Source organism: Urocitellus parryii, chromosome 7 (assembly GCF_045843805.1).
Source record: "Urocitellus parryii isolate mUroPar1 chromosome 7, mUroPar1.hap1, whole genome shotgun sequence".
Taxonomy (NCBI): Eukaryota; Metazoa; Chordata; class Mammalia; order Rodentia; family Sciuridae; genus Urocitellus; species Urocitellus parryii.
The window spans coordinates 109409214-109419485 of NC_135537.1; the positions used below are offsets into that span (position 1 = coordinate 109409214).

The 10272-nt window shown below is 46.1% G+C and overlaps 1 pseudogene; it reads left to right on the plus strand.

Moving 5' to 3' along the window:
• The first annotated feature begins 2733 nt into the window (after positions 1-2733).
• Positions 2734-7981, plus strand: LOC144256100 (WAS/WASL-interacting protein family member 3-like; annotated as a pseudogene).
• The last annotated feature ends 2291 nt before the right edge of the window (positions 7982-10272 follow it).

The following is a 10272-nucleotide window of genomic DNA, read 5'->3' on the forward strand; positions in this document are numbered from 1 at the left end:
AACAGTCATATTAGAGATCATGTATTTGGGAAGTTAAATACTGGAACTTTCTAAAGCACAGAATTGTTCATGAGGAATCTTTCAAATCATCATCCTAACTAAATTATTCAATTAATAATTGAAGAGAAATTTGTATTATTTAGCATTGCCCAGACAGAAGGTGCAAATCATAATAGATCATCATAATGACATCACTATGGACTCACTAGAGATGCATGAGTTGTAATGGTTTTCACTCATTGTATCAATTAGGCATTGCTATGTAACAGAACACAGAAACTTAAGAGTTTTAAATGACCATTTATTATTTAGCTTATGATTCTGTGGGTTAGCAATGTGGAATGATCTCAGCTCTACTCCCTCAGCATCTGCAAACCTGCAGGTTAGGTAGGTGGCTTTCCTTTATCTTAGATTTCTCCTGTTTTTCCTGTCTCTGAGGCCTCAGCTGTAACCACTGGCTTGACTCACCTCAGGTCCACGTGGTCTCTCAGTCTCCAGCAGGCTGCTCAAGGGCTTTTTATCATGGTGGTGTCAAGGCTCCAAAATAAAAGGAAGATGTGTATAAAGTCCCTTGAGGCTTAGTCTTGGAAGCTACTGAGAAGTAACTTGGAAGGCTAGGAAGTGTTAATTCCTATCACATCCAAAGCAAGTGACAAAGATGTGGAAATAGACTTCATCTCTTGATATCATATTCAATCATATTAAAAGGTTATGTTAATAGTCAATCATATTCAAATATTACAGAATTAGGCATGAGAGGGTAATTGAGGCCATTATTACAATCAGTCCATTGCAGTTATGTGTGCTTTAGCGGGCAATGAATGTTTTAAAACTTTTGCATTCAAATTGGAGATATATATATATATATATATATATATATATATATATATATATCATAAGAAAAAAATGTTTTCCTACTATTGTGCTCTTTCTCTTTAGCCAACAAGATGAATAAACTACAGGTATATCACTGACCCAGGGACTGTCAGGCTCCAAATATTCCTGGTACCTGATCTTCCACCACATGAACAGGAAGCAGAGGATTTTGTACTCTTAACAGACTCACTTTCAGAGTTTTTGAATCTTGGATTCATGATATTTTCAATCATTTAAAAAGTTTGGGTTGGTTATTCAAGAGTAGGCTCTGTTCTGCTTTTTAAGTTTATTATTCTTTTAAATTTCACTTGGCAACTGGGCATCTAGGTAGACGCTGTCTTATTTAGGGAGCTGCCTGGGTTTTCTGTCATCATCTCTGTGTACTATGGGAACAGGTTTCAGAACTTTTAGGCTGGATTCTCTGTGCTGATCTCTGCCCTAGATATCATATAAAATATAGATCTTGTCCCTGGAAAGATCAGGTAGGACTTTCTACTCCTGGGCATAGGCAGCCAGCTGTTCTGGCCCCTGAAATTAAGTTAATTCCTCACGACAAAGATATGTCTTCCAGAATCTCCTCAAAGAAAATCTTCAACAGAGGGTACAACCAAGCTGTAGTAGTCTTGCCCAGGTGACTGTCACATCATAGCCAGAGGGCCACCAGTGCGAAAACCCAGACACCATACTCCTGCCCACTTATCTTCTTCCCCCAGAGGCACTTCTTCTATGCCTTTGGCCTGGCTTTTAACATCAAGTCCTTCAGGAATGATTTGTACCAGTTTGGGGAAACACTGGAGATTCATATGGGATGAAAAACTCCAGAACCCCTCAATAGACACTGGGGTTTATAATCTGAAACAAAAGCTGCCCCTATGCTGCAGCACCCAGGAAGTTGTATATGTGAGAAGCAAGCATTTTTCCAAGTGTTTTCCACATATTGCCATATAACATATAGGGGTAGTGAAATAGGGGAAAGTGTGTTCCCCAGAACTCCTTTAAGGGAGGACTATATTTGGAATAAATATTTGAATATGCCTCCTGAAAGGACAGTGACAGTCCCTCTGACAGTGACCTCTCTTAAAATCGTATTTAAACAATGATTGCAGAACTTCAGTGCATTAAGGAGGAAGAGGAATTTTTTTTCTCCTTAGCAAGAGGCAAGGGAGGGGGAAGAAGAGAATCAGCACTGTGGTGCAAGGTTGTATCAAGAGTCAGAGCTCCCTCCAAGGACCCCATATCCACCCCAGTCCTCCATAAAGTCCAGCAAACACAAACGAGCAATTTGTTGTTACCCCTGAGTTTAAGAGTTATTGGATTTCAGTGATGTGGTTGGGCTGGGGTTGTGGCTCAGTGGTAGAGCGTTTGCCTAGCATGTATGAGGCCCTGGGTTTGATCCTAGGAATCACATGAAAATAAATAAATAAAATAAAAGTACTGTGTCCAACTACAACTAAAAAATAAATATTTTTGTTTTTAAAAAATTATGTGGTGAAGGAGACACATAGAGGATGAGAAATTCAGAGATCAGGAAAAAGCCAGCCCTTTGAAAATTAGAGTAAGTTTTTGGGAAAGAGGGCTTTGAACTTCTAGAGGCCATGTAACTAGGGGGTTCAAGGTCATTGGACCTGGAATGTGGAGGACAAGTTTTTCCCTGCTGATTTCCCTTATGTATTCAGGGAACCATGAATTTTATGTTTGCAATATAGAAACAAAGGATGTCCTTGTTCATAAAATGCTAGCAGTGAGGAAAACCTCCCTAGCCAGGTGTTTGGGCTTGGTATACCTAAGGATGCAAACTAGAGCATAAGAGCAACTGCACCTGGCAGGTAAAGGTGGATGAATGTGAGGGGTCTTGAGATGAGGAAGGGCACAGGTCAGAGCAGTCCTGCGTCCTGGGCTGGACGTGAGAAGGCTGTTGGCAGGTGAGAACAGAATAGTAAGATTAGGGTCTGACCTGGGTTTGTCTGGAAGGACAGCTCCTTGATGCTCAGAAGGACCTTGGCGCTCATCCAGCTGGTCCCAAGTGCCACCCACGCGTTTTAGCTTCTTCCTTTCTCTGTTGTTATGCTAACCCAGAATTTGTTTCATTTCTAGGTGTCAAGACAGGGAAGGCCTCTGGTTCAAGAGCACCTTCTCCCCGGCTTCCCACCAAAACCATTAGTGGCCCGCTTAACCCCCCCTGCATCTCCCAGGCTAGGCAATGCCTCTGAGGCCCAAGGCGCTGCCAGGATAGTCCCTCCTCGCCCCAATGTGCCCACCCCACCTCCACCTCCTCACCCCCTACCTCCACCTCTACCACCTTCTTCCCCCACCAAGGCCTCACTGATGTCCCCACCAGGCCTACCGACCAAAGGGAGCTCTCCTGCCTTTGCACCCACTGTCCCCTGCCCTCCTCCGCCTCCACTTCCGCCGCTTCCTCTGACCCCACCCCCTCTTCCCCTGGCCTCCCTACTCAGTGACAAGGCAGTGAGGCCTCAGCTGGCCCCCTTGCACCTCCCGCCCATCCCGCCCCCTCTCCCTCTCCTCCCACCCTGTGGGTATCCAGGACTCAATGAGGAGCCTGCCAGTCCCGTGAAAGAGGTGCCAGAGGCCCCCCCCCGCCCCGCCGCCACCGCCACCGCCACCGCCACCGCCACCGCCACCGCCACCTCTGCGGCCCCCACTCCCCCTGTATGCTTCCTGTTCGCCCAGGGCTTCGGTGCCAGCGCCTCCCTTGCCAGGCGCTAACAACTGCAGCGAAACCCCTCCCCCGCTGCCCCCCAAGTCCCCCAGCTTCCAGGCCCAACAGCAGAAGGCCAGTGTGCAGGGCTTGCCCGCACCACCTGGCCCTCTGGGACCTCAGCCGCTCCTGCAGAAGAGGAGGATCTGCAGAGGCCCAGGTAAAGCAGCCCAGACGGCGGAACCCCGTGCAAACCGTGGGATGGCTCCAATCTCAGAATCTTGTTTTAGTCCAGAGCTACTCAGTGCCTCTGGGTAGAACCTTGTCCCTCTATGGGACTTTATTGTTGAAAGTTTTCATTTTAGAGACGCAAACCAAGGGCCAGGGGGACTGGGAGACTTGTCCCAGATCCTGCAGAAGGTAAGGGAGGGATTCTGGCCATGATCTTCTTGCCATCACTGGCTGGGACCCTGGACAGCCACTTAACTGTGCTTCCTTCTCTGTAAGATGAGGACAGAAATCTTTCTACCTCCTGGAGTTGTTGTAAAGATGGAGGCCTTGTATGTGATGTGCTTAGAACAGGGAATAGCAAGTGAGCTCTAGAGAAGAGTTTTGTTTTTACTATGGACTTTCTGTCTCCAGATCTACTCCTCGGGTGGGGCTTGTTTCCCAGCCCAAGTCTCTGGTTTAGTCTTCTCCTGAATTATTCCAGTCTGGCTCCCAGCCTGAATCTTCACTGGCCCACAGCAGATTGGATTCACATTCTGCCTTTTGGCAGGTTCTCAGCTGACTGGAGAAAACAGGGCCTGTATCTTTAGCCAAAAAGCAAAAATAATTCTTCACTTACAGAGCAGAGAGGATTGTGAATTGAGTGTTGATGGCTTGTGACTTACTTCACTGGTCCCTGTAGTGGTAGACTTCATGCACTGTTGACGCCTTTCCACACAAAAGGTACCACCACACATCCACACACACACCTGCATTTACACACACAACTCAAACACAATTACAAGCACTCTCTCAGCCTTACACACAAACACCCTAATAAATGCGTACTCCATACACACACCCGTATACATACACACTTAACACATATACAACTCCCCCACACATATATCCATGCACATATTTTTTGTTCTGTCAGTAAATCTTTTGATGCAGAAAGTTTCTTAAATGTATTTCCGTAAATTAAAAACAATGCCAGCTTATTGTGGAATGAATAGAAATAATATCGCCTAGAGATGAAAACTGTCATTTGGATGTCATTTTCATTTTTTTTCTGAATACATGTACATTTACATGCTTAATACCATTTTGCACTTACAATTTTGTATTTTTACTTAATACTATACTAAAAGCAGTTTTGTAAAATTATTAAAATGTGTAAGTAAATTAAAATGATAATAGGTACATATATTTGATTCCCTGTTTTTGTTATTATGAATAACAGTGTAGGAAATACTTTTATAGAGATTTTAGTCCATACTTTGGATATTTTTTATTTTTTTAAGTAATTTATTTTTTTCTTATGTGGTGCTGACGATTAAACCCAGTGGTTCACACAAGCAAGGCAAGCACTCTACCACTGAGCCACAACCCCAGCCCCACTTTGGATATTTTTTAAAGGATAGGTTCCTAAGAGAGAATTCCTAGCACAAAGGGCAAGGATATTTTTAAGACTGTTGATCAGAAGAGATAAGGTTTTAATCATTCTTCTTTCAACTGACTGGTCACCAGGAGGCCCGGCATTGTGAGTGGTGAGCTCCTCTGGTATCTGTGATTTTAAATGTCCATGATGGAGTGGAAAGAAAAGCACGTTTTGGATTTGGAGAGATTTGAGTTCAGATCCTGGGTTCCCTGCATACTCCTGTGTAATCTGATGCCAGTTGCTTGTTTGTTTTGTTTTGTTTTATCTTTTTTTTTTTTTATTTACTCTGACAAATAGGTATAATGACAGCATCTTTCACAGGGCATAGCTGTGACTGTGTGGTGAGGGCCTGTGCGTGGCTGGGGCGGGAGCCTGTATTTTCCTTCCTTCCTTCTCCTTTCCCACAAGGAGGGGCAAGTTCCCATCCAGAGGAGGATCAGCAGTCTCTTTAGCCCTTTAGTCTCCTTGTGGGATCAAATAACTCCTAGGTGCCTAGGAAGAGAAGAGTGAGAGAAAGAAGCCTGGGACAGTCCCTTTGGGCAGATCCTGCAGGGAAAGCAGGAGCTCAGAGGGTACCACTCTGCTGCTGCTGCTGCTGCTGCTGCTGGAACCCCCACCTGCTCCAGAAGGCTTGCCTGGTCTCTCCCTTGGTGTCTTTGGATGTGAAACTTGATTTCACTTATAAAATAGGGGTAACTTCTACTTCAGCTCAACTTGGGAGAAGGGAAAGAAGTTGTAATTGTAAGCAAGTAGCACAGGGAATGGTAGTGTACCGGCAGAGTGATGGTGGCAATGTCATTGAGGAGATAAGCAGCAGTGGGGTACCTGTAGTGAGGAGCCAGGACACTGGGCTGTTGACTGCCAAGGGTCACACAGAATAGCACAGGGAGAGGAGGGAGGAGCCTCTGGCCATTGACCAGGAAAGGCTTGAGGATGTAGGTTGGATTTGAGTTGGGCCTTGGTGGTCGGGAAGGATCTAGGTTGGAACTGAAGGAGAATAAGCAGATTGCAATGCAGAGGAGCTGGTGGGGGCAGAACTCAGTGGGAGCAGAAATTGAGGGTAGGAACATGCCCCTACGACCCATTCTTCTGGCCTCCCTCTGGGCCCTCACCTAGCAACTACCTTTGCTGTTCCTATCACTCTGCAGTGGGGCTATTCCTTGAGCTGTACCATCTTTCTTGGGCGGGAGTTACTTGGGATTGAACTCAGGGGCACTCAACCACTGAGCCACATCTCCAGTCCTATTTTGTATTTTATTTAGAGACAGGGTCTCGCTGAGTTGCTTAACATATTGCTTTTCCTGAAGCTGGCTTTGAACACACAATCCTCCTGACTCAGCCTCTCAAGCCACTGGGATTACAGGCATGCCCTACCATGCCCAGAGGGCTATATCATCTTATAATGAGGGTCATCATTAATATTATCACAACTGTCAGGCACTTACTGTATTCCACTTGACTGAAATCAACTCATTTAGTCCTCTCAACCCTAGGAGGTATGTGTCCTAGTATTCCCATTTTTGGGTAAGAAAACTAAGGCACAAAGAACCTGTTATTTGTGCCAATGAGAGAACTGTGATTCATTCTCAGTTTGGCTCAAGCAGTTGCCCTATATATAGTGATATATCACTATATCATATTATATCCAGAAATCTAAATGTCTAATCTCTCACATAGAGTTATAACATCACTGTCCCCATTCCTAACTCTGAATGCCCTGTCATCTTCCCCAAAAAGGACCAGTAGGGGAAAGCTAAATCCACCTCCAGCACCTCCTGCATGATTACCTACCACAGAGCTTTCAAGCAAGAGCCAGCAGAACCCTGTCTGGACCCCCACCCAGCAGCCCGGAGGTCAGCTGAGGAATGGAAGCATGCACATCACCGGTAAGCAGGTGCACACCTAGGGGACTGTGCCAGTGAGGAAGTCATTTCTCCTGGCTCCTGGAGAGAGCTTACATGCTTCCCAGTGAACTGTGGGCTCACACAAATACAGGACAGCCTACAGAGCCTGTGAAATAGGATTTCTTTCACCACTTTCTGGTTAGTTCCAGGGCCTACTCTTAGACTCCTGACTCAGATTAGAGAACCAAAAGAAAACCAGCATTTAAATTCTCTCTTTGTGTGTATGTCTGTCTCTCTCCATGGAGACCAGAGTGCCAGAGAGACCAGAGTGATTTGGATAAGGGCAAAGAGTGGGTGGAAGGCCCATGAGGTAGGGGGACAATTGGAGCAAAACTATGGAGGTAGGAAGTTAAAGGCACCTGGAGTTGGATGTGACTGCAACACCTCTGCCCCCCTTCTGTGTGCTAGGCTATGGTCAGACATAAGACCCAGCTCAAAAGACAGGAGTCAGCCCAGGAAAGGGAGACAGGGCAACTCCTCTTTTCTCCCCAGGGGTTCACTTCTGCTCCCTTAGGAGCTTCCTTAAGATGTTGGTTGGAGTAGTTTGGTGGCTGATGGGAAATCACTGCTGATCTCACTCTACTTTCCCTCCTCCCAGCCAAGCAGTAAAACTTGAAAGGTGGATGGATGTCTTGGGGGGAATAGCCCTTCCATCAACACCTTTGCACAGAGTAGGCACAGAGTTCTCCTGGAGCGATCCAACGTGGGGCCTGCCTGTAACCCAACTAAACTTTACCATTTCCCACATGTGCAGATGACTTCGAGTCTAAATTCACGTTCCATTCTGTGGAAGACTTTCCCCCTCCGGATGAATACAAACCATGCCAGAAGATTTACCCCAGCAAGGTCCCCCGAAGTAAGTACTACCTTGACAAGACTTCTGGCTTTTCCTGACACTCCTAAAGTAGGTGCTCAGTGTGCATTGATTGACCAGAAACTGCCTGAAGGGTGACATCATGATTTTACTGTCCTGCTGCAAGGATACAGTGTGTTTATACTTAATCAGAACATGTATTTGTCCTTGCACATAAGAGTTCATTTGGAGATTTTGTTTTTATTTTTGTTTTTTTGCACAACACCAGGGTTAACTGACATCAGATTTGGATGCCGAAATTTACCACATATCCCTTTCCTCCTGGGACTTTTGGCTAGGGAGCTGAACGCCCGCAAAGAACACTGAAATGGGATACAGGGACTGAACTGGGAAAGAAATAGAATTCCCCCCAATTCAGAATTCTGACAAATCATGCAATGGAAAAAAATCCTTAGGCCAGTGGTTCTCAACCATGGCTGGCTACCTACTGGAATGACCTAGGAGTTTTTAAAAGTCCTGAACTCCACGCTGCCTCTCATCAAAATAGCCAGGGTGGGACCCAGATGTCACTATTTTTGAAAGCTGCCAGGTGATTCTGGTGTACAGTCTAGGTTGAGACTCAGCCAGGGGAAGGCCTTCTGCTGACTGAACAGTGTGGTCAGGCTCCAAGAGAGGCTGTAACTCAGCTCACCTGTTCAGCCATGAGAAGAGATGAGGAGACTGAGGCTGAAACAGCAGGGAAGTGAGAGAAAAGCGAGGGTGGGGTACTACCACACTGTCGCTGCTCGCTGGTTAAACTGAGCCAATTCTTGTGTGGTGCTGAGCCAGCTGGACTGGACGAGGGGTGGCAGGAGGCAGCAGATTCAACAGTATGGGGTGAGAGTTGGATGTGTGCCTACCCTGTTGCCTAAGTAAGGACTCTGTCCCACTCACCTGAGCACCCTAATGAAAAGTCATCAGAGTCCAAGGCTAGCTTGAGACCAGGAATCGGGGACAAGGTTCAGTGGCCCTGTCCTCTCAGAGGGGCCTTAGTGGGGTCCCTTCTGCAGAGGAGCAGAGGTGCTCAGCCTGCTCTGGTCAGGGCAGAGGGTTCTCAGCACCAGCCTGGACAGAGATCCCTTTTCTGGCTGTGGGACTGCCTGTCAGAGAGAGGGGCCTTGTGTCCTCTTTTAATCACAGGTAAATACCATTTTTCTGACTTGAGAGAAAGGGAGTGGATTGTTATAAAGGCGGATGGGGGAGAAATCACATCCCTTTGAACAGACTGAAGAGGAGCTCGCCTGGCATGCGTGCGGCCCGGGTTCGATCCTCAGCACCACATACAAACAAAGATGTTGTGTCAGCCAAAAAAATTTAAAAAATTAAAATTGAAATTCTCTCTCTCTCTCTTTCTTAAAAAAAAAAAAAAGAAAAAGACTGAAGAGCCAGCAGTTGGAGGAGGCAGGTGCTGCACTGGTCTCACGTTCCTCCTCAGTTCAGCAAATGTGTCCACACTGCCCTTGCACAGCAGGCACCCTGCAGACACCAAAGGCTGCAGAATAAGAAGCAAGGTCCCCACACCACCCTCCGCCATGCACACTCCTGAAAGATGAGTGAGAAATTAGCCACCGTACATGACAATGTCTTAATGACTGGAGTGTTAGGGGCATTAAGGGGAAGGAGTAGAAGGTGTGGTCACAGTGGCCTAGAGAGAGGACACTGTTTACACATGCCCAGGAGAGAGCATGATAGCATGGTGCATTTAGGAACCATAAGTCCCCCATGGTACTTTAGGCATAAGGTGCCTGATTGAGTAAGGATACACAGGCTGCCATAGGTGACAAATTGGGGAGTGTCACTCAATAATATCCCTTTGCTCATTTTGTAAAATAAGCATAATAATCTGGTGGGAAAAAAAGGTATCAGATGAAGACTTAGGGGTTCCCTTTCTTGTTGGGCATGACTTAGGAAGTTGGCAATGGTAGACTTCATATTGCCCATGGTGCCTGAGAATTGGAGAGCTACAGTCCTGGGCCCCACTCACCCTGCCCAGCAGGGCACAGCTGACAGTCTGTGCTCTATGCCCCATTGCAAGAGAAATGTTCGCATCAGTGCCCACCTCAAAAGTAATCCCCTGCTGCTCAGAAAGGAACAGAAAAAAAAATGTCTGCTAAATGAACTGACATCTTACAGACAAGAAAGTGAAATTGCAATTTCAAAAATAAGGTAACTATTTTCGATTGACGTGGCATCAGTGGACATGAAATACTTTGGGAGATTCTCTCAAAATTAAATGAGCATATTCTTGCCATTCTTGTGAATCACAGGGGAGAGCCTTGTTAATGATGTTAGTGTGATCACATTTCTCCGTACAGTTTTCATCTCCTTGCTA